A 22,119-nucleotide genomic window follows, 5' to 3' on the forward strand; every position below is an offset into this window, starting at 1 on the left:
GTGGTGTCCTGAGAGGTGAATATAAAGTGTGTCTCTTTCAGATTCACTTAGACCCTTACTTGAAAAGGCTTTGTCATGCTGACTTGAGCCTTGAAAGTGATGACTAGCAGGATTCAGATTTCTGGGCAAGCTTACAGTTTTCTCTTCACTCACAAGAGCTTATTTGTTTCTTTACGGAGGTTTATGGCAGTTCCTTTTAGGCATGTGCATAACTATACATGTGCTAATGCATTAAAGCAGCAGCTGGGTGCTTACTTGGTAGGTTATTCATATTTATATGTAGCTTGTGTTGTTGATGTGGTGAGTCAGATTTCACTGCGTTTTCACTGAGTGTTACTGCCGACAAGGCAGAAACCAAGAGGAATGGCTGGATGACTACAGGCAGCATGATAGAGTTACTGTATTGCATAAGCAATTGCAAACTCCTTAATGTGATTAAAGAAGACCTCAGACTTCCGAGTTCAGTAATAATATCAAATACTGATCTGATGGGAAGGGGCATCTAGCTTTAAGAGCAATCCATTAATAAACTTGGAGGTGTACACAAAACAGTGCTGGCTTTTTTCCCTCCAACACCTCTGCATCATTGATCTTCTGTCAAACACAATTTCTCTTGGAAAGTTTCTTATTCTATTGTGGGGGTTTTGTTTAATCAAAGGAAAAAAGTCTAAAGGCATGGAGCACAGTAATTGTGTGTTAGGAGGCTTTGATGATGTGCCAGGTTACAGGATGACTGAGGTTTTTATGGTGTCTAGTTTCTCCAAAGGCAGCTTAGATAAGAACTGAGTTGGCTGGGAATGCTGTGTCAATGCAGGTACCAGATGTGGAGTATGCCATTGGCTTCCTCCGGCAGCAGCACAACTCGCACCTTCAGAGCTTTTCTCTTTTAGAAGTACATGATCAGTTGTTTGGGGGTTGAGTTTTTTTAACTGAGCCAGAATGATAGTCCATGTTGCTCTTTCTGTTTGCTAAATGATTATTAAAATGTCCTGTCTCAGCACTGCTCTATGTCAATACCACTGTCCAAAAGCTTTTTTTTTTTAGCCATTGATATTTGAAAGAATGTTTCGTTATGCAGAGAAGAAAGATTTGCAAAAGGGAGGAGGGTTGATATTGCGCTGTGACATCAAGAAAATCAATTTAAACATGTAATTTGCTCATTTCATTAAAAAAAATGTAGTCATGTATTTTCAAATCCATGTGTCTCTATGGACTGAGAAAAAAGCAGGTCATCCTAAGAAACTACTGAGCTATTTTGAATTCAGGGAAATCGAATATTTTAAGGGTGAGTCCTAGATCCATGATTACATACTTTTGGGAATAAAAAATGTTTCCTTGTATGTGTCCGTCATTCCAACATTCAGGCCACCACCCTTGTTTTTTGGTCCTGTGTCCTTCTGATAGCTGAAGGGACCACAAACAACTAGGTAGCAGGATTTGATCTTGGTGCCACCATCTGTCATGCAGAGAGAATTTATTTGTTCTGGTTTTATAACTGTCATCCCTTAAATTTATTTATTCACAGACTTGCAACCTGCAATTTGTTCTAGTAGAAAGTACTTATTTGTAGCAATAGAGGAAGGTAAAAGATGAACCAGTGCCTTGCAAGAAGGTGAAGGTGTCTTTAAGAGGCTTGTAGGGATTTACAGTGGTTGAAGTTTCATAGACAGACACACTACAAAAGTTGCTTTGCCAATATTTGTGAAGCTACAACTAAACTTGTATGAAAATGATTGTCAATGGTGTTTCATCTGGTGAGTACAATACTATCATTAATGATTGGGTAGCTGGAATAATGGTGCCTCTTTGACTGATAGTGTGAAAAGCAAATTAATTTTAAATGTGAGAGATGAACCTATTAACCGGAGTCTTTTCAGTACTAAAGTTTCTGCAAGCTCTGAGATGTGCTGATCATGGCACAGAGACAATTAACTTCGATGCCTCTCTGAATAATAAAAATAAAATTTAAAATAAATAAAAATTCAAATTAGTTTTGGTGATTATACGTGTTATAATACCTTGGCTGTCTCTGCCTCACTATTAAAGATACTTGTTATCCTGACAATAATCCTGCCGTTTTCAGTTTGTGTCTGAAACCGTGTTACTTAAGTGGTTGCAATTAAAGAGAAAGGCAAGTGGGTATATTATGGTTGTCGTATCAGTGGTTTTATTGCATGGGTGTTTATGTTGATCTGGGTATTTGCAGAGTATAGAATGACACCCTACAGTATGCCTTTGTTTCCTACGTGTTCCTCTCCATTATGTGGGAATATAAAATCTGAAGGAGGTGCTTCTGCTGGTTGTCAAGAAACCCTCTGCAGCCCTAAATGGGATACTGGAACTCTGATTATGGAAACAAGGTCGTGCGCTGGAAAAACCCAGAGGGATCCCTTTAGTGACTTTGATTACTGCTGCCTGTCATTTGCATTAGGATTTGCAGAATAGGGATTGGTGTTTGGAATAGTGATACCAATTTTCAGAGATCCTCGTCTAAAAGGAAAACTAATTCTCTTAGGAAATTGTTTTCTTCTTGTGTAGCTTAGAATGTGAGATAAGGCTATTAAAAAGGCAATGAAAGATGTAATTATTGCTTGCATTCTGTTGATGAGAGTATATCCAGTACCCTCAAAAGAGTATATCATAAAGCAAACTTTTATGACCTAAGATTTTAAATTCTGTTTTTCAAAACTTGTGATAAAGAAGAAATTTGTTATATGGAAGTACGTTTCTTAAATGGAAAAAGTGACTAAGTTGGCTTATTTGTTTGAGGTGGTTGGGTAATCTACAGAGATGACAAAGCAGACGTTAGAATTATCCAAGCAGATAGTGTATTTGCACCAGCTATACTTTGTCCTAGAAAGGTGTCATGGCAGTTTCCAAACATGTCAGCCTGGTTGAGCTCATGGCAGGCTTTCTGGTTGAGAAATCAAATGTGCATGAGGGAATGCTTTGGTTCAAGGCAGAAGTTGGAAGTCTTGTTCATTAAGTAAATAAAGAGATGAGTAAAAATATGTGATTTTGCTGTCCTGAGAGATTTCACCTTACATTTAGGCTTGTTGAAGTCATTATGTATATTGTTTAAACAGAGAAGGAACGGTGTCAGCACTTTGATGGAGGTGGTGGTTGGACCATGCATGACTGTGGTGCCCCTTCCCCCCTTCACAGAATTGTTTCAGTTGGAAAAGACCTCCAAGATCATTGAGTCCAACCTGTGACCAAGCACCACCTTGTCAGTTAGACCGTGGCACTAAGTGACATGTCCAGTTGTTCCTTGAACACCTTCAGGGATCGTGACTCCACTACCTTGTGCTGATCTGCTTCTGCCCTCAGCCATTCCCACACAAAAGCTAATGTGACTTTTGTTGGAGAGTTGCTTTAATCTGTTTTCCACAGATTAAATAACTCTGCACTGAGAGGCAGGAACCTCTGAGAGCTCCTGGTGGGACCATGGTGCCAGACCTAGTGGCAGCAGCCTCCTCTGATAACTGGATCTGCCCATCCCTTGGCTTCCACACTGGCTGTTCAGGCAAGCTGGGGCAGGCAGCAGTGCTATCTGAAAATAGCTGGTTTTGTCATTGATGCACAGATTTTCAAGTATTTTCTGCTCGCTGCATGAGGTTTTCTGTTGATGCTCCCCATTGAGCTGTATTGAAATGAAGGTGCCCAGTGGTGGCCCAGTGGAGCTGGCTTCATCTGACTTAAACTTTCCCCTGGCCATGTAGATGGTACTCCAGACATGGCATGAAAATAGCAACAGATGTGCTAGAAATGCCTAAAGACTCCTAAGCCGGGTGCTTCAGCTCAGTGCCCATGCGTTATCTGCCAAAAGGCAGGGGGTGGCAGCAGCTGCCAGTGGGGCAACCATGTCTTCTCTGGACTTAGACCATGTCTCTTCTCTTCCCACTCATGCAGATGAAAACAGAGCAGCCCTTGGGGAAGTGCTGTTGTTTCAGCTGTGCCTCTCTGTGCCCAGAGCAATGTGCGTCTCCTTCCTTCCTGGTGCAGACACATAGGCTGGACCACTACTCAGGCTTTATTTTGAACAAGAAAGCAGCCCTCTTCATTCACTGTGGTGGTTCAGATATACTGATAACTTCATCTCTCTTATTTCTGAAGGCTGCAATTAAATACTGCAAGAAGGTTTTATGCTAACATTTGTCTAGGGAGCTTTTCACTCCATCAGTGATGTTAGATTGCATTTGTTGACAGTGGGTAATGTCTGTCAGTCTCCTAAGCTTTAGTAGAAGATTGTAAGTGTGCCAAGGACCCTTGTCTGTAAGTGGATTTTAAAAATGCATTTACAGAAACAGAAATAGCTCTTTCAACTTTGTAATATTTTCCCTTTACGTTCAGAGTAAACAGCCTTTTTGGCTAGTTTTAAACTGTGATTAAATATAGATGTTTTCAACTAAAAGGTTCAGAAAATATGCATTTGAGCAGATTTGTCATGGCACTCAACATCACTTTCACTTCGGTGCTTGCTGTCAAGTGAATTTAAAGATTAACAAATAAATAACAGGATGTTGGGGTTGGGCTCCATTGAAAATTTCCAAATCTCTTTTCCTTTCTTTGTTTGCTAGAATAGAATTAATTTTTGAGCCTGCCAGGGACTTGCTTGTTCATCGACTGGCACAGGTTCTTTTTTGCATTTTCCATCATCACCATTTATAATAAAATTTGCAGGTCAAATTACACCCTCACTGATGTTAGCCAGTTTGATTATGTCCAAACGGTGCTTCTGTCTTAATATAATTTCAATGTTTGGCAAGACTGCCAGAAAATTTTCTCTCACAGGACACCCATATTCCTTTTTCTCTCAAGTATAAGAGATGGGTAATTTTTTAACCTATGAAAGAGAGGAATTATATAATTAATTTTCTTAAAACTTACTTCATGACTATCTAAAAAGAGTTTTTGTTGCTCCTGAGTGCATTTGTAGTCAAACTAATTCTAAAAATAATCTTGCCTCCTGCTTCCCTGCATATTGCTAATTGTAGGTAGTGGAAAATGAAAATGGCAATGAAGAGTCTGCAGAGGCTCTGCACAATCTGTAGCAGGCTGAGTTATTGTAAGTCTAAAATAAATAAGATGAGGAAAGGTGGGAAAGACTTTGGCAGCAACCTTTCACCTCATGTCTTGTGCGCTGGCTCTGCCATTTGTCTGCCTATGCAGTGCAGCCAGTTCAATGTACTAATGTGACAGAAAACTAACCAAGAAAGAAAATAATTTAAAAAAGAGGAGATAATTTTCTTCTAGTTTAATGTAATACACAGGTTCATGAAGAGGTCAAATGAGCACCTTGTGCTCTTTTGGTGGAAATGGGGTACTGGAGTACCTTGACTGAAAGCTGGAAGAGGAGGAGACGGGTCTCATCCCTTTTGATAGTAGCAAGCTGCTTGGTTTGGCACAGTCATCTTGTCTAACCACAGCCTTAGGATTGGCACAGTCATCTCGTCTAACCACAGCCTCAGATGCTAGAAGGGACAACAGTTGCCAGGAATAGGAGCAGAAAAAGATGCAACTTAAAAGTTCACTGAAAAGTACTTCACAACTGTAGGTTTTAGACTTACATTTCTCTTAAAAACAAACAAACCAAAAATCAACCCATTGCCAGCTGGTCAAGGGAGGTGATTGTCCCGCTCCACTCTGTGCTACTGCACCCTCACCTTGAACCCTGGGTGCAGTTTTGGGCTCCACAATGTAAGAAATATATAAATCTATTAGAGAGAGTCCAGAGGAGGGCTACGAAGATGATGAAGGGTCTGGAGAGGAAGCCATAGTGGCTGAGATCACTTGACTTCTTCAACCTGGAGAAGAGGAGACTGAGGGGAGACCTCATTGCAGTCTTAAAACATCTTCACGAGGGGAAGCGGAGGGGCATGGTATGTACAGTTGAAAGAATGGTGGTGGTTTTACCTCAGAGGATTGCCAGTTCTGTCAAAAATTGTACGTTTTGGCAATTCTAGTTTGCTTACTTTAGAAATGAGAGTAAGACATACCCCTAAATCAGTCATTGAAATAGCATACTCTATTTTATTAGGAAAATAGGAATGTGATGGGAAATAAAATGAGTATCAGAAGTAAATGAAGAGAGAAGTTTCAGTCATACACACAGACTATGTAATAGTTTACTGTAGTCAGTCCTAGGGAACTGTATTTTCTGAAACTGTCTCTGCATGGCTTTGAATAAGGCTTTTGCTAATTTTTTTTACAGCTTTGAGCTCTTAGTGCAAGACTACATTTGTATAGTACTTTCAGAATATTAGAATATATTTTCAGTCTTCAAGGGGCTGTCTTGTGCCTTAGAACCTCCACAGCAGTTTTTCCTTGGCATGGGGACATTTTAGAAACAAATTGCTATGTGAAAGAGTTTGAGAACTATTTAGTCCAGCAGGGCATTTCTGAGGCCATTAGGCTGTGTTTAATTGGGGCAGGTGTCATGTGTGCTGTAAGCCTTATTGTGTCAACCCTGGCAGTAAAGTGGTTTTAAAAGAAAAAGCAGAGATTCTGAAACTGCTGATGGGCACAGTGGCAACTTCAACAAGTTGCCTGACACAGCTGCCAACATACTGTGCTCTTCACCTCAAATACCCTACATGATCTGTGATTTTAGGCTTTGACTTGTTAAGAATATGGGTTGCCAAATGACATGGATTAGGGGATCCTCGTAGTGATGTGGAGTAAACTGAAAATTTCACATTATTTTAGGTGTCATTGACCCCATTTGAATGTAGAATTTCTGATGAGAAAAGCAAGGAAGTCAGTCACCTTTTTGAGTAATGAAAACTCTTCAGGAATTAGTCATTCATTTCATGACCTGAAACGGTCTGGGAGATTGGTCTATGCTCTGGGCTCGTGCCTCCACATTTCAGTTTGGTTTCGTTGGGATATTTTTGATTTAAAATCTCCAAGGAACCATTCTGAAATAACTTCATTCTTTAAGTTACTGATGATGATGGTAGATTCATCGCATAGAAGATACTTTCCAGAGCTTGTGGGTGTATGTTTTGTAAAAAATAAATATAGCTTAACACGTATACTGTTAAGTCATAGCAGATTGCTCTGCATAGTAATAAATGTGCATGCATTTTTAAATCTTTTCTGTTTGTGTGTCTGACCAGCACAGATTTATTACAGGCAGTTAATGTGATATTGTATTCAGAATTAGTTGAATACATGTTTTCAATAACCTGCCTTTGATGCCCTTTATTTCCCAATTTAAATGAATTTAATGCTGTTAAGGGGCAAGGTCCAGTCTAAGGTGTAGATATAGAAGCCTTGTGCTTAGGGTGACAAGGGATGATGTTGACAAGTTTAACTCACAGATATTGTTTCTGGTACATCTGAAGGAGTTTCCCTTTCTGAGAGCTAAAAATTGCTGAATTTCCACCCTTATCCATCCTGTTTTCTCCCCTTATGAGACTGTTAGTGAGCGTTGAAATTGCAGTCAGGACCGTGTGATGTTTCAGATGTGTCCACAAAGAGGCTAACTCATTCCAGATAAGCCTTGAACAGACAACATTCATTTTTTACTTTGCTCAGAATTTCCTGTGCTTTGTTCTGCATCTGTTTGTGAAAGACTGCGTTATCTTTGAAAGCCTTCATCTTGTTTTCTTTATTCAAGCTATATGCTAAAATGGAAAAAAGGGTAGAGCTGGAAGGAGCCCAGCTGGAGCAACCTGCCAAAGATCCCACAGCGGGATAGAGCTGGCAAACTCCTGAAACCTCATCAGCTGACCTCTGGTACAGTTTGGGAAGCCAGGAGATAAGCCACTTTTCCTGCAAAAGGTTTGGCAGCCTCAGCCAGCCCTTCCGAGTAATGCCCAAAGACCATGACCACACCATCATTTAATTTTATTTTTCTCCTCCTCTCATCCCTCACTTAGCTTCAGTAGTGGTTGACCTTAAAAAATATTTCAGTTCGTCCTCTTCCTAGTCTCTCTCTCTCTCTGTGTGTGTGTGTGTGTGTGTGTTTGTGTGTGTGAACAGACATGTTAAAGGTAAACCACACCTTGACATGCTCCGTTTCAGCTAGGTTGTCTCAAAAGCAGGTTCTTTGTAAAATACCTCCCTCAGACAGTGGTTGCCATCTCTGGTGCTGTGAAAGGTGGAAGTATTTTAAGGCCAACTGTTTTTAAAGATGCTCTGCAGAGCATCTCAGTGTTTTCGTGTTATGCCTGCTGTGTATGTGGAGAGTGAAAAAAGCGTAAAAGTGGTGAAAATGGCACAGAGGGAGTACAGTTTTTTCCCTTCTTCACAACGTGGGAATTTTCTTTCTATTCTGGGTGGAAATGCTGTCACAATATTAGCAAGAGGGTGCTACAGCAATGATAGAAGCATGCGGTCTCATATAAAACATTGAGAAAAGGCACCTGGATTGTACTGGCGCAATACAGATGTGGGTGTGTTGGATGGAGAGGGTGGAAGAAGAATTTCATCCCCTTCTGTTTTTTCCTGACCCCTGCTCCCTTGCTGCAATGTTGAGATCTTGTTTCAGAGCCTCAGGCTCCCTCTCACTCTCTGACTCCACATGCCAGAAGGAAGTGATAAGGTTGCACAGAGCCACAAACGTGAGGCATCATACAGGAGTGGGCTGGGGATGGTGAGAGGCATCTTCCTGTTACAGTCTGCGTGCAGGGCTTGATTTGCCTTTGCTTCTCTTGGTTCCTGTGGTGCATCTGTCTAGAAACATGCTGTTTCTGTGCGAAGGAGAAGAGTCTCAACTATTCTCTTGAATGTGACAATATACTAGACGGGGCAGTAAGCAAATAACTTTGTTTTGCCAAGATAATCTGGTGCTTTCTAGAGTAGTTGTTCTGCCTCTTTTCATCTCAGGAGGTCAGCAGCAATTACCTTTAGATGGAAGTCATGAATAAGGGATAGAAGTTACCAGAATGTGGCTTGAATTCCAAATCTTCTTGAAACATAGTTTTTGCTACTTCTCCCCCTCCCCAAAATCAATTGAAGATGGCCTTTTGTGCAACAATGAGGTCTGTGGTTAGGGAGTAGTTGTCAGGTTTTATTTAGATGGAAACCTGTCCCAGAAGCTTTACCTCATCTCATTGTCCTGCAGGGATGAGCTTCAAATGCCAGTTTACATTTGCCTGGAAATGACCTTCTCTAATTGAAATGAACAAGGCTGTCTTATCTAAGTAGATAAATACAGCCCATTTGCAATTGTAGATTTAAATGCACTCTTTCATAGATTACTTTTTCACAGTATGGCTCCATCCTTGAATATTCAAAGTCTCATTAACAACAGACCAGAATTGAAGAGTAAATGTTCTTTGTGAAAAAGAAGTTTTAGAGCTGCAAGCTGATGTTGATCTCTCCTAGGCTGCAGGAAGACTGGTACAAAGTCCCCTTTATGCCAGTGTGGAAGGCGCTCCAATAAAACTGGCATGCAAAGTCATGAAGGTTGATTAACGTTCACAGCATAACACAGGGTTATATACAAGTACTCTGCTCATAAAATAGAATAAATGGGCCGTTAGTTAAGGCCTTACTTAGCACAGAAAACCACCTTTCTTTCTGTTGTGGATCCAGACTTCTGCCATTAATAGCCTGGAAAGCAGAATTTTTAGAAATAGTTGACTGATTGGAAAAATGAGTTTAAAAGGCTTTCTGCGAACTTGAATATTGGGGTTTATGGGGAGGGTAGTTTTGCAGTCTTTCAATTTCCCTGGCATAGTTGGATATCGAGATGCTGCTGAATTACCATCTGGCTGGATCAAAATTGTAACTGCTAGGTAATTTAAAGACTCTCAAATAATTTTGGACTCAGTGGGAATAGTCTCATGAAAACTAAATTTGCAGGGAAACTTAGAAAGGGACAGACTCTTGGGAGAAAGAGAGTCTGCTCTTCGGTCTGTGCTTTCCTACTTCCAGGAGAGATTCTGCCAGTACATACAAAAGACTCAAAAATTTTACCAAGGCTTTAGGAAAATAGCTTTCAGCTTTTGTTTTGTGACTGCTGTCCCTCCTGGCCTTTGTTGACCAGAGAGTAGACTGAAGGAGATGATGTTTTTCATGCCATCTGTTTCCCTTTACTCAGGTTGAAGCCAATGGAAAAAAAAAGTACTAGTTTGGTGTCCTCTTGTCACCAGAAGACTTCAGTTCCCTCAAGTGCTAAGCACGATAGGAAGGACCTCCCTAAACTGTTTGATGTGTTTGTTTGCTTTAAAATTGAATGCTGTTCTGCACTGGAAGGAAGAAGTTCTCAGCCCCAAGGTTTGGGAGCAGGTAGCAGTGGCAATTTAGCAGGATTTGGGGAATTCTTACAGTATGAAGAGGCGGGAAGTGCCTTCTATAGGGGGCAGATTTTGTCCTGACATGGCCTTTCAAGAGCAGAAGAGTATTTACACAGGTCCTGCTCTAACCCAGGCGGGGACATGCCAAATGAAAATACGACTTCAGAGGAATTAATTTACTAACATGTAAGAAAATTCTGCTTATTTCAAAAACATGCCCCATTCCCCTTGCCCCCCGACCCTGAAGCTTACAACTCAACTGACTATAGGTACTGTTTTGAGGGAAAAATGGGGTATGGGCCTTCCGATTGAGACCTCAAAACAGAGCTTGTGGCTTGGTCAATAACCAATGAGTTCACACATCTGAGAACTTAAAAGAAATAGGCTGCCTTAGTATTTAGTCAGAAACTACAGTGAAAAACAAAGGGAAAGCTGCTGGAACCTCTCAGTTTGCAAGAGCTTCCCACGATGCACATTTTCCCCTCAAAATTCACTCAAGTACGATCTATGTTTAAGACTACCCTAGCCACAGTTTTACTTTAGTTACTAACCAGCGATTTGCAGCAGATGTTGCTGAACACATTTTATGCCATCTCTAGAAACAGAGCATCACAAGTCTGCATGGGTCCCTGAAACACTGATGGGTGGCTTCCTTAGGAATTGCAGAGAAAGTGTTCCCGGTCCAAATCTAGCAGCGTCTGCTGCCGATTCCTGTCATGAGGGATATTCCTATGTGTACTGCTTGCTCTCTGTGAAATGTAGGTCAGGATTTTTAGCTTATGATTGCTCATAGGGCAAATAATTCTCGGATAATTCCAGTACTAACAATACTGAGCAATTAGGAGTATTCCCACTCTTTCTGTTTGCTTGAGCTCTTCATCCTTTGTTGTCATCCTTTTTCCTCCCTTTTAATAGGAAGGAGGAAAATGTGTTTTCCTGTTTCTCAGTGTACATTTCCTCTTCAGCTACTTGTAGTTTTTTATTCTTTGTCCTCTTATTTTATGTATTCCCTTTGAAGCGGGAGAGTCTTTTCCTGTGCCATGCCATGCCGTGAGGACAACTCCAGGCTGCTTGCTGCAGGCTCAGTGTTACAGCCATAGAGATCATAGATTTCTTTTTTTCCTTTCCCCCCGCCCCAACTCCTGGGCCATCCAGCCTAATGTGAGAACAGATTGGCCTTAGTATTTGGAGAAAAGATCTATAATAAGCACTGGGGACATGCTGGTAAAAAGCATCGGCATGGTATACCAGCTCTGTTGGAGTACTGACTGTACATTAATTCTCTAACTTATAATTAGCTATATTAAATTCCAATTTTCTGAAAGGAACCATTATCAAATAACACTCTGTTTGAAATCTCAAAGAAACATAAGGAATGAAAGCTTAGTCCTCTTATGCTTTCATCTTTCAGAAGCAATCCCTATCTCAACATCTTGACCTACATTTTCTTTTTACCCTCTCCAAGAAACATTGTGTGGATTTAATGTCTCAGAAGGGAGGTAGGGGGTTTTTTTAGTGCATGTGTATGTGTTGACATATAAAGTTTGGGGAAAACAATGAGGCCTTCATGTCCTCAATGACTTTTTTTGGTTTTAAATACTTTAAAGTGTTTTTCATAATATCTTTGAGGCTGATTTTAGCTTCAGAAAGAAATTAAATGTAAAAAGTCCAACCTGTTCTTTTACAAGTGGCCCACTTTTGTCAGTCTAGGTTCTGCCAAAGCCTTTCCTCATTTTACATGGTGGTAGGAAAAAAAATTGGATGTTGATTCCTGCTCACCACTTTCACCTAGTCATATGCTTTTTTTTTAATGATTAAATGGAATGGTTTGTTGTTGTGGGGGTTTTTTTGTGTGTTTTGGGTTTTTTTTGGGGGGGTGGGTTGGTTGTGTTATGTTTAAAATTCTGATTTTTTTCACATTCATTCTGGCCTTTACTATGTAGCTGTTTGGTGTTACTAATAAATAGTTGTACATGGGAACTGAACTTTAATGTGGGTGGCCTGACCATGCGAAGTTTGTCAGTGCTGCTTTCCCATTAGATTAGTCCGTCCTCTCCTGTTGGGAGGTATGCTTGATGCCATCCTCTCTGCTTCATCCCACCACATGGGATGTCCTGTCTTCTCCCACTGGAAAATATAGCCTTGCCCTGTGTGGGAACAGGTAGAATTGTTCTACCATTTGTTGAGTGTGGGGTTTTTTGGTGGTTTTTGGGGGACTGGTGTGTGTGTCTCTGTCAGCACTCTAAACACATAAAGTGCTAAATGCATGCTAAACATTAATACTACTTAATAGTCTTTGTAGCTTGAGAAACAGTGTAGGGAAGGAATGTTCCAACTCCAGGAAGACTTTGTTGTCTGAACTGTTTCAGTTTAATATGTCTCATCAGCTTTTTATAGGGTACTGTGAATGTACAGAGGGATTCCAGTTGTCCTTTCCCCTCTGCCTCTGGTATTGTCACATCATATTGAAATAGTTATATTATTGATAGTCAAAACATTGCATACTTTTGGCCCTAAATCGAGGAGGGGGGGGTTGACTGTAGTAATGCAGTGGTGAACTTCAGCATACACACAGCCTCTTGGGTATATTTTGAAAGCTCACTTACCTCTTTATCATATTTCTGTGCTGTTCCATTGCATATACCTCCCACCCCCTTGCTCCCATTTCTTTGATGCTGTACTTAAAACAAGAAATATGCTAATGGGTGTTTGCCTTCAATTACATGAATGCATGAACGGAAAATTCTGTGTAACGACTTCTTGTTTTAGGGGGGGTAAAACCCAGTATTCTTTAAAAATTGCAGGATAATACTTGATCTCATTTGCTTCTTCAGAAAGATAAAATCATTAAATGCACATCAGTGTATAGTCTTGATTGTGTGTGTGTGGATGGTTGTTCCGAGGTTTCTATTAAGTCAGGAAGCAGCTAATGTTGTTTCACTTCCTCTTTTGATGACCTGAAACGTGAGCAAAAAAAGCTGTTTAATAGCAGCAGAACGTTTCATGGTGGTGGAATTTCTTTAACTCCTCCGGGGAGTGGTGTGTCAGGAAGTCTCCTTAACATTTCAGAAGCCCTCTCTCCAGCATCAGGTTTTCAAGTGGCTGGCCCCCTACCCCAGCTCTCATCTCTTCCCCCTGTGGTTCGCCTGTAGAGCTCACAAAAGGGAGGTGAAAGTAAGGTTAAGCTGCTGGTCTCAAGAGCTAGAAATAGAGATGGAAATTGCTTGGCTTATGAGGAGCGTTTCCTTTTAAAGGCTGCTACAGCACTGACATTTCATATGTCGATGCTTCAGAGGATTGCATTAATGCTGGCAAGAATCCGTTGTCCCTTCAGTTGAAATGGGACAACTGAATCTTGCCAGATACCGCATACAGTCTGGCAGGTGGCTAAAGTTTACGTTATCCAGTGCTTTTGAGGTTGTGTCGCTCTTGCTTTGGCCTGTGCACCATTCCTGCAGCGAGATCCTCAGAGGTCAGCTGATGGATGAGCATAGGATCCTCCTGCTTTACCCCCTCACCTGCTCTCCAGTTGCCGCAGCGCTGGAGCTGGTCTGGGAGGGCAGAGATTTCTCCTAAGCGTCTTCCAGCTACCGATTTATTTTCCCCTTGCACATGCACAGCAGGAAGACGGCTGAGGGAGATCCACCAACCTCTGTCACTGCTATCAGTGTGACATAGGAGATGGGCTAGAATCCTTACCTTGGGCAAAGGCTTAGTGCTCGAATAGAGGTGAAATGTCATAGCTCCCGTGCACACCTTTGTGAACAGATTGTTCATTCACGTCGGGCTTTCATATTGCACTTGTGATTTCAGTTCGCAGCACGTGGCCTAAATGCTTTACTGTCACGAGCCTCCTCTCCTCTGACTGTAACTCTGCAAACGGATTAGAGGGAGCTGAGTCGCAACAACAGAGCAGTTCTTCATCCTGAGCATGGAGTGTACTCCTCTGACCTTTAATTTAAGTGAGGATATGATACTACTCACTTGTCTGCCCCTACAAAAAAAACCCCAAACCAACGAAACAAACTCAAAGCATCCAAAAAAAGGTCTGTTCCCTGAGAAGGGGAGAATACAGTTCTGCAACAGATTTCACAGAGAGACAGGTGGATTTTTTTTTATTTGTATTGGCTTTTTTAAGCAATCTGTTTCTGAAAATATGTTTGAAATGCATTTGCTTACTGTATGGTAAAAAAAATCTTTTTATGGCCACATTGCTGTTTCATGCATTCAAACCATGTCAAGTATTTTAAAGAATATGTCTTTATAATCAATTTAGCATGAATTTTCATTTAGATGAAAAACCAGTGGCAAGGAGGAAGGCATCCCAGAAGATCAAAGGCTGAGTTTTGGGAGCTTTCCAGGTGGTCGAATTTTTGTGTTGTTTTATGATGCCTTGTAGATGCTTTCTCTGAAAGAGAGGAAATAAATGGTATGCTGGGTAGATGGTGTCAGGGAGAAGGGCTGCCCTCGAGGAAAAGCAGCTCTGGTTTTGCCCTGAAGAGAGCTGCCTTTCCCAACTGGCAGTGAGGCACTGAGCTTCATGGATGAAATTTAGGGTTACGGACAAAAGCCAGTGAAACCAATGGCTTAAAAAGAGGTGTTTGAGAATTGCTCAGATAGCTCTCTTCCCTCCCTCTTCTTGGGATGTCACAGGGCCTTAATGCTGGCCTTGTTGTCAAGCCTGCATTGAGGCTCTCAACAGATATGTGAGTGCTCAGGCTGGCAGGGAATTTGAGATCTGGCTTCAGGCAGTGCTGGTGCATCCCTGGTGTTGCAGGAGGCAGCCTGCCTCCCTGACTGCAGTCCATCCAGACTGCCTTGACCTCCCGGGCAGGGGAGGCCTGTTTGGCATGTTGCTGAAGAGGCTAGGGTGTTAAGTTAGAAGTGACTGGGACCTATTTTTTTTTTAAATCAATGGATATTTAATTGCTCTAAGCTCAGAGATCATAATTCAAGTGCTTAGTAGAAGGAGGTGACATGCCAGAGAAAAAAAAGAATCCTTGTCAGCAAAAGAGGTTGACAACTTGACTCCTGGAGCTGACTGATGGATGATCTCAGAGTTAGGGAGGGCATGTTCACTAAAAAGTTATTGAAAAAGTGGAGCGAAAGTAATTAAAGTGATTTAATTCAAATATCTGTCATATGTAACTTGAGTTCATGTAGAACACCTAGCATTTAGCTCAGTTAATTTTTCCCAGGACAGGACAAGGACTTTTCCCCTCCTTTTCTTTGATGGAAAGCTCAGAGCATCTCCAGTGAAGAGAGGGCTGAATCCATACCCATATCTGCTGGCTGCATGGGACAGTCACTGTTGCTGTGTCGCAGCAAACAGGATCTTCATCGCTTGTGTAACATGGGGGGGGGGGGGAAGGGGAAATTTGTGCTATCTGTCTGGAGGGCTGCCCGTGCTCCTGGCAAAAGTCATGAAAGGCAAATCCTCAATGACATGCATTGAAATATCAAATGGGACTATGCAATTAGAAGAATGTCATTCAGCATTTGCCTTTCATAGCTTTTGTCACAGAGGGGCAGAATTAGAGACAATTAAGCACAGGATAACCTCCCCAAAAGGGCTTTCTGGCACTTCTCTTGTGTTTTCTCCATCTTTTTTCCTAGAGCACATTGGTGTGCTTAGAACGCTCCTTCTCTTTGAGTCCACTGCTTTGCTTACTTTTGAGGTATATGTAGAAGGCAAGTCCTGCATTTATGTCTCTGATAATTTTGTTTAATTTGGTTTATTTGAGAAAGAAATAACTCAGGCTTCCTGATGCTGGCTGTCCAGGACACCGGTTCCAGAAATGGGCCTTTCTTCACCTCTGTCTGACAAGATCATAAACCCAGCCTGTTTGTGTGATCCCTCACCACAGATCGCTTGGAACTGTGCTCCATTAGAGGAAAAGCACGTAGCAAGTGTTTGTCAAGATGCTGTTTTGCTATCGTGTCTGGTTTCATGCAGATAGGCAGTTTTCAAATCATACAGTCTGTAAGGGTTTCCTAGAAATCATAACAAATATGGCCAAGCCTTGTTAAGCCTCTGGGTTTTAGCTGCAGGTTTCTCTCTTTTCAGGCTCACAAGTATTCATTGTAAGCCGTGAGACATTGCAGGCCTTTTTATTTCCCTTGTTGTTTTATTTGCACATTCATGTGTTGTATTTTCTTCCAATTAGCAGGCTCTTCCTTGCTTGACTGTTTGCCTTCACCTTCTTTTTTCCTCCTTAGTTTATACTCCGTGGAGACGCAATTGCTAATTTTTACTTTCTAGTGTAGAATAGCTGTTGTCTAGAGAAATGCTCTTGGCATAGCTTTTTTTCTCACGTTACTTAAAATACCAGAATGTCTTTTTTTAATTTTCTTTTTTCATTTTTACTGATCTGCCTAGTCCCTCGGTGCTGAGGTATGGGTATTTTTCAAGTGTGGATTTATTGTTCCTTTGTCCATCTGTACCTAGTGGAAGCTTAACTCTGAAACAGGGTGAGTGAGGTATGTCATGGATATGAGGTATGTGATGCTGAGGTGGGGGAAATAACTGACTGAAAAATGGGACTGCTACTGTTGTATTACAGTTAGGATGCCTCTGTAAAAGTGCATCAGGAGATGGAGGAATTGCCCTCACTTGGTGACATATAGGTGACAAAGAGTCGGTAACTTTTCACTTATCAAAGAGATAAAACAAAAAAAAAAGGTAGAACAAAAAGAAAAAGAACAGAGCATTTTAAAATTAAATTATTTGTTTCATAGGCATATTGCAGGTTTTCTTTACTCTCTCCTCCCGTGGGATGTTACCCCACTGTTTTTCCATTCAGCTGTAAAATTCCCCAGAAAAGGCAGGATAAACAAGGCATGATGGTTTTGGCATAGAAGAACAATTTATTTGTATGTCACCGATAATTTTGTTAATACCCGAGAACTTAAACTTTTCTCTCTTACAGTAATTATGCTGATATTTCATTTACTGATAGACTTGAAGTAAATGGAGACAAATTACACGTTTGTGGACCTGCTTGTGTCTGTAATTTCAAATAAAATGCATGTTTAACTCTTGTTTCCAGATTGCATATGTTACTACCAAATCAGAGAAGGTGTCCTGTAGGACAGATGTTCCTGGCATAGCTGCAAACCAAAGGGCACTTTTCTCCTCAGGAAGAAATAAAGCCACCCTGTCCAATGCCAAAATGAACACAAGGCACACATCACTGAGGGATTTTAATAGTAACAACCCTGTGTCTCATGTCATACTTACTGTCTGTACCTCTACCCACTCCTCACTGTGGAGACTGATCTTGCTACCTTTATTTTGTAGGTGAGTGAGCTGAGGAGCCTGGAGGGGGCACCTGCTTGGCAGTGGCTGCATCTGGACAGAGTCCAGATCCCTGCATCCTAACTGGGTTCTCTTCCTGGTGATGGTGTTCCCATGCTTGTGCTAAAGGCTTCGTGCCCTCTTCCCTCACATCTCTCTGATCAGCAAAGGTCTATAGCTTGCATTTGGAGTCCTCTTGTTCCTTTGAAGCTTTCTGACTGTGGTCAAAGGAGGCTGAGGGACAGAGGGGGATGCAAGTTGTTGTATTCCCTGGTGCTAAAAAGGAATGCTTACGGTACCATAAAATTGGCTGTGTTTGTCAAAACTTGATCTTTACACAGCCTGGTACCTACTTACTGGAAAAGCTACTGCTCTCCCCTTATCATACAGCTCCAGGGGCAATTGGTAGGAGCTCGATAGCACAATGGTACAGTACAACAGATAATGAGAAGCTGGTTGGATGGTATACCTCAGCTCTCTTTCCTTCTCTCTGTGCTGCTTCATTCAGGACAGTCCTAGTTTTTAGGTTTTGGGGCACTCATTCTTCAGGTTTCCTCCCCCTACCCCCCAAAATCAAGAAAAACAGTTGGAAAAATTCAAGAGTTTGTATTTATGATTTTAAGCTGCTACTTAGCTCTCTGCATTTATAGGGAGGGGATGTAAGAGAAATCTGTTTGTTTCCTTAGCTTTTTTTGAGTCAGTATTACTGCTGCTCTCTCCTTCACCTGTGAATGAACACATACCTTGCTGCTCATCCTGTTGGGTACTCCTGTTCCCTGCCTCATCGAGGCCACGCCATTGTGAAGCCTAGCCAATGACCTCCATTCTGCCTGATGAAGAATAAGGTGCCATGTCATTCCCTGGGGCAGTCAGGGGTTTGGAGTTTTCATTGTGTCCTTAGAAGCAGAGGAATGTCTTTAAGCAGAGGGGTGTGTCTCTTTGAATACTTTTTTTTTTTTAAATGAACCTAAAATAATAGAAGTATGAACAGGCTTCAGGTGAGGTTTTCCTGTGTGTATATATGCTACAGGCATTGGTAGACATTTCTGGGGGGCTTTTTTGGTTTCTTTTGTTTTAAATTTCTTTGAGATGCATATTTCGTAAGTCAAACTGAGGCTTAAAGTATGTCATATGACCTGGGGTAAAATTACATTAGGTTCATTTTTGAGTGTTATAGTCTTGTTTCTATGAGTTTAATACCCCACCTTAGCCCCATCTCAACTCCCCCAAATGAAAACAGAACAACCTTGAAAGTGTTGTGTTGAAACACCAGAGCAATCTAATTTTAATTGACACTGCTTTTGGGTAATGGACTAATGCAGGAAACCAAGTCACAAAATGTCTTTGGTTGCTTAATAGTGGTTTTGGATGGAGATGTAATGGAAGTAAGGAGCTTCTTTCAACCTATATAATTTAATCAGTTCTCTTTGGTGATCTTGTCTTTTGACAGGCTGACAAACACATCTTATGCTGTAATGTCATTCGTGCTTGGCTTTCATAATAATGATGTATATCTACATATAAAAGCACTCTTCTAGTCATTTATGAAGATTGTACAAGCTATTCACTAACAGTTTTTGGCATAATGGTACTGCTTTATGCATATGCTCCGTTATGTACCACAATCAACCTAATGTCCAGTGGCTTGTCATCTGAAAAGCCCACGTACCGTTAATTACCATCATGGTGGCAACACGGAGCATCATGTGGTATAAATGATGATGGTTTCATGCTGTGATTTTTTTATTTAGAAGCAGAAAACTGTGTGGTTTTGCATTACCAAATGAGATGAAAATAGCCTTTATGACAACTATAGTTAAAAAAGTGGACAGGGAGTTTATATCTCTTATCCCAGAGAAAATGGTTGTGGTTTTGTTTTTAAATTATGTTACTGTCATGAAACCCCAGTTCTTTAATCTCTAAGACAACCAGGGCATGAAAATAGGCCTTATTTTTGAAGCATGTTGTCTGTTTAATATGTAATGTGATACCTTGTCATGCTGTGACAATGTGACAGATGGCATTTGCACTATAAAACTAAATTATCTTTTGTGCATAGCTGTACAACAGCTAAATACAGTAACTCTGTACAGTATGCTGATTAATGTAGACTGCAGATGTTTTAGAGATACCAGTGTGTTTAAACTTCGCATCAAATGATTAATGGTTTTATTAAACATGCCTACCAAGATCCTGGTAGTGTTTCAGCATGTAGTCTAGCATGTAAAGGGCATTTTTGGTAGAAGACAAATTTAGGATTACAGACAACGCAAAGTAGATTTGTATTGCATTGCAGTTGTTTGTCTATTACTTATGAAAAATGGATGAGGACTGTTCATTAATGATACTATGCAAGTAAACTTGTATATAAAGCTATATAGCTCATAATAAACTGTAAAGTCCTGTAGTTAAGAATCATAGAATTGTTTAGGTTGGAAATGACCTCTAAGATAATCAAGTAGAACTGTTAACCCAGCACTGCCAAGTCTACCGCTAAACCATGTCCCAAAATGCTACTTCTACACATCTTTTAAAGACCTATAGGGTTGGTGACTCAACCACTTCCCTGGGCAGCCTGTTCTAGTACTTGACCACCCTTTCCATGAAAAAATTTTCCTAGTATCCGATCTAAACCTCCCCGGCGCAACTTGAGTCCATTTCCTCTTGTCATATTGCTTGTTACTTTGGAGAAGAGACTGACTCCCGCCTCGCTACAACCTCCTTTCAGGTAGTTGTAGAGAGTGATACGGTCCCCACTGAGCTTCCTTTTCTCCAGGCTAAAAAACCCCAATTCCCTCAACTACTCCTTGTCAGACTTGTGCTCCAGACCCTTCCTTAGCTTTGTTTCCTTTCTCTGGACACACTCCAGCCCCTTGATGTCTTTGTTGTAGTGAGGTGCCTAAAACTGAACGCAGGATTCGAGGTGCAGCCTCACCAGTACTGAGTACAGGGGGAATGTCGCTTTCCTGCTCCTGCTGGCCACAGTATTGCTGATGCAGGCCTGGATGTCATTGGCCTGGATGTCATTGGCCACCTGGTCACAGGGCTGACTCCTGTTCAGCCAGCTGTTGACCGGCACCCCCAGGTCCTTTTCCACTGGGCAGTTTTCCAGCCTGCCCAGGTACCTCTGTAGAGCCTTCCTATGCTCAGGTAGATCAGTGCTCCTGCCCAACTTGGTGTTGCCTGCGAACTTTCTGAGGGTGCCCTCGATCGCCATGTCCAGGCTTTCAGTAAAGATACTGAGCAGGACTGGCCCCAACACTGAGTCCTGGGGAACACCACTGGTGACAGACTACTAACTGGATTTAACTCCATTTACCACCTCTCTGGGCCCAGCCATCCAGCCATTTTTTAACCCTGCTGACATTGTACCTATCCAAACTATGAGCAGTAAGTTTCTCCAGCAGAAAGCTGTGAGAAATGGCATCCAAGACTTTACTAAAGTCTAGGTAGTAGGCTTTATCTACAGACAATATCTACAAGGCTGAAGGCCAAGAGGTGTAGGTGAGCCACCAGCTTATTACTGGTGTTGATTTTCATACAAAATGTTACCTGTGTAAAACTAAAGGCCAGAGTAAATATTTAAAGAGCTGAGAGTAGCAGATTTTTCTCACTATATTTTAGGCATAAAACTCATGTTGGTAGTCTTCCACAGTGTGGTTATGTCCAGGAGTTCAGGTGGTACAAACCTTTCAGACCATAGTGTGGGGTGGCTAACCTCTGACTTTCTAACACTGCAGTAAAATCCTTTGCTTTCTAACATTTGTATCAGCTCTCCTAAGTGGGATGATGCAAAAAGAAGAAAATCATTAATATTTTTGAACAAAGCTTTCCTGTACAACTCCCAAAACTGCATAGCTGAAGTTTGGACAGGCATGTTACTCCCTCTGTAATTGAACAAAGCTTTAGCTCCATGCCTATGTAACGACAGTCTGTGCTGTTTATGACATGCTCTCATAAGGAACATTGTCATCCTAGCATGATGAGAATGCTGCCTTGAGTAAATCCCTTTTTTTAACTTCTTGTAACTTGTGTTTATTTTGCTGATTGCCCTGGAAACTGGGCTTTTCAACCAGTCCAGAGCGGTTCAGCTTGCAGGAATTGGGCAGGAATGAAGTGAGAGGGCTGCCAGGGGAGAGACAAACCCAGTATCTCTTGGCAGTAGGAAGAGAGTGTCCCTGTGTAGTCAAGAGGCACTCAGGAGCAGAGTTATATATTTCACCTGTTGTTGAGATGTGCAGTATTGCTCCCCTGCACTGTGGACCTGCTGACATTATCTGTTCATACTGTATAGAAGGCCGTGAATGTGGTCATGTTGAAATTGTCCTTGTTTAGGTCATTTAATGCTTTTGATATCTTTGGCTTGTGTTTGTGTGGTGTTGACTGCTGATTTTTCTAACATAATGGCTTTGCGGGTTGCCTCTGACTGTGAGAACTGACTGGAAATACAATTGAATGTATTTTCTCCCTAGGCTGCCTCAGGACTGGGAAACAGTGAGCTAAAATAGGTGTTGCTTTATTGTAAGAACATGGAAATGTTTGTGCTCGGATGCCTTGTTGGCATTGGAGTAA

General features: G+C 41.4%; 1 protein-coding gene across 3 annotated transcripts in view; it reads left to right on the forward strand.

The window, feature by feature from the left end:
• JARID2 (jumonji and AT-rich interaction domain containing 2) overlaps nt 1–22,119 on the forward strand; it is a 214,791-nt gene that overhangs the window by 93,533 nt on the left and 99,139 nt on the right. The gene's annotated exons all lie outside the window — the stretch shown is intronic.

The sequence above is a fragment of the Manacus vitellinus genome, unplaced genomic scaffold (assembly GCF_001715985.3).
Source record: "Manacus vitellinus isolate BGI_N305 unplaced genomic scaffold, ASM171598v3 scaffold_39_pilon, whole genome shotgun sequence".
Taxonomy (NCBI): Eukaryota; Metazoa; Chordata; class Aves; order Passeriformes; family Pipridae; genus Manacus; species Manacus vitellinus.